We start from the raw sequence: 2,722 nt of genomic DNA, 5'->3' as shown, positions 1-2,722 counted from the left end.
CATGTATTTAGTGTGTATATAATTGATTTAAGACCAAAAAACAAAATTATACGTTTTCTATAACGATTTACAAGTAACAATTTAATAACAAAAAAATAATAAGAAAATATAAATTTTAAATCCTATTTGTAACAATTAAGAACATAAGTTTAGCTCAACTGAATTTTTTTGGGAAATGTGTGTTTTTTTAATTAAATTCTTCTGGAAAAACAGAGTTGGTTAAATTTAATCGAATTGACCAAAAGTGATCTTATTTTTCTTTAAGGCTACACGATTTTATAGTGCTCAACATAATGCCACTTGCGATGCGATTCGGGTCCCCGAATTTCACGTCGCCTCTTGACTTTGACAGACAACACTTTCAATTTCCTCTTGCCATAATTTTTGGCACTTTATGTGCCAGCAGATAAGACATGCCTCTATAAGTATGCATCTCCGCTCGTTTCTGGGTTTCTTCTTTGCTCGTCTTACTTTTGATTTTTTGGGCTGGTCTCTCAAGTGTTTAGCATTAAACGCTTCCTTCGACCTGCTCGCTGGCGATCCATTGATATGCGTTAGTGCTCGCCGGCCGCATCGTTTCTTATTATCCTTTTTTTGGAAAACGTTTCACGTCGCTTTTGCCACTTCACCTTCCCCTTCTTTCAAAACGCTCGAATATCAAGTCCGTCCGTTTGTCTTTAAATATGTTTTCCCTTTTCGGGGTTCAAAATCGGAGAAACCAAGACCAAGACCAAGACCAAGAAACTCTCAGCAGTAGGGGGTCGTGGCCGTGGCTGCTGACTGGAGATTTTCCGTAAGTGCATTCAAGTAGATACTGAGTTAAGCCCTTAGAGAACACAGTGGACGATCGGAGCGAAGAAACCCAAAGGAGTTCCCCACAGATCAGAGACAATTTAATGTCTCTTCTAAGCCGAAACAACATTTGTTGTTCTACATTTTTTACTGGCCAATTGCAGAAGTGCACTTTAAGCACATGGTATACAACATTTTGAAAATTTCTCTAACAATTTAAGTCTATGTTTAAATTTTAAAAATGTGGTACTATGGTATTTTATTTTATAAAACAATAATTAATCGAATAATTTCGTATATGTGTATTTATTAAAATTGAATATATCTATACCTTATATTTATATATATATATATATATATATATATATATATATATATTTATTTATTAATGATTTTATTCTTATATTAAGTAGTACATTATATATATGGGTAAAGGGTTCCTGTTTCGATTGTGCACTGTACCCCATTGATTATGTTAATACGAAACTAACCCCTGATCCCTTACTTTTTGTCCCCGTTCTTCCCGTAACCCAATGACCAAAGATTTTCATAATCTCCGCGCTGTTGTCAACGAAGGAAAACCTACTCCACATTATCTCCTCTCCGTTTTTCCCCCCAAACCCCAGATCACATTCACGTTCTCGTTCCCGTTTTCAGTTCCCGGTTCTCACACGTTAGCATGGAAAATTTCGGTAATTATATATGTTGAACAGTTTTCCATCGTTTACATATAAATTTGTGCATTTTCAGTTGTCACTCGGCTTGTTTTTTTTGGGGTTATGGTTTTTGGGTTGGGGTTATGAAGTCCGTGGACCTCGATTTACATGTGTAAGTACTGGGCCACAACGAACACACATCGTTTTCGTCCTTATGGCTATGGGAAATACTGTAATTTCTTTGTGTGGGGGAACAATTTAAAATTGGTTGCGATCTATGGGGATTGTAATAAGTTCTAATGAGTTTTGGTGGGGTACGATTGATATAGTATTTTGTTTGTTATTTTAACTATATGACTACTAGGGCATAAAAAAAATAATTTGTTTTAAGTTAAAAGAAATAAATAAATAGTATTTCTAAAGAGTAATATTTTATAATTGGTGTTCAGGTATTAATCTTCATTAGATTAAGAAAAAATAATATACAAATCATTGAAAACACTATTTTTAAATTTGACTATCTGATAATTCACAAAATTAAGAATTAAAAAAACAGGTACACTTAGATATAAAAAGGTATGTGGACTTTTCGATCCCACGGCTAGTTAAATATGCGGACATATACCCACAGCAACACTTTCAATTTTTGCTAGCAGATTTCGACAATGTTTTCCCCGGCTTGCAACACGAAAATTGCCATTCAATTGTCGTCGTTTCATTTACCTACCCTCCGAGAACTCGGACCCGCACTCCAATCCATACAACACCATCGTTAAGATCAAATCATCTGTGACTTCTCAATGACTTTCGGGCAATAATCTAGAGGGGCAGGGGCATAAACAATTGTAACGGCAATTGGATGCTCTGTAAGTGGATACTTGTCATTTGTTTGCAATAAATAAAGGAAAAGGATCGTACCTATTCTCGTTCCCATTTCCAATTTCCATGTGCCTGTCACGTTTGGAAAATTAAGCAATTAAAAGTGTTTATGTCACTGCCCCTCCATGAAAATGCACATAAAAAAACTATTCCTTTTTGTCGTCTTAAATGCTTTCAACAAAAGTAATTGTGATAGGATTGTTAGTTCAAAGTAACATTCAGTAAATGCTTTTTTTGGTGTAAATAACTATTGTTTTCCACAAATAGTGGAGAATTAAATTTGTACGTCTTAATTCTGTAACAATCAATTAGTTAATCTAATATATATAAATATGTATAAATATTTGTCTCAATTAAAGTAATTGTAACAGGTTTGTAAGATCAAAGTTATATTC

General features: G+C 34.1%; 1 long non-coding RNA gene across 2 annotated transcripts; it reads left to right on the top strand.

The window, feature by feature from the left end:
- The first annotated feature begins 259 nt into the window (after nt 1–259).
- Nucleotides 260–2,166, top strand: LOC128265304 (uncharacterized). Of its 2 annotated transcripts, XR_008268840.1 has the most exons (4): nt 260–793; nt 1,336–1,484; nt 1,543–1,620; nt 2,105–2,166. It is a non-coding gene; the product is annotated as an uncharacterized LOC128265304 (long non-coding RNA). The 2 variants fall into 2 exon arrangements; XR_008268839.1 differs by having other exon boundaries at nt 1,336–1,620.
- The last annotated feature ends 556 nt before the right edge of the window (nt 2,167–2,722 follow it).

Source organism: Drosophila gunungcola, unplaced genomic scaffold (genome assembly GCF_025200985.1).
Source record: "Drosophila gunungcola strain Sukarami unplaced genomic scaffold, Dgunungcola_SK_2 000108F, whole genome shotgun sequence".
In the NCBI taxonomy this organism is placed as follows: Eukaryota; Metazoa; Arthropoda; class Insecta; order Diptera; family Drosophilidae; genus Drosophila; species Drosophila gunungcola.
The sequence above is the reverse complement of the archived record's forward strand: the minus strand, read 5'-3'. Positions and strand labels throughout refer to the sequence as shown.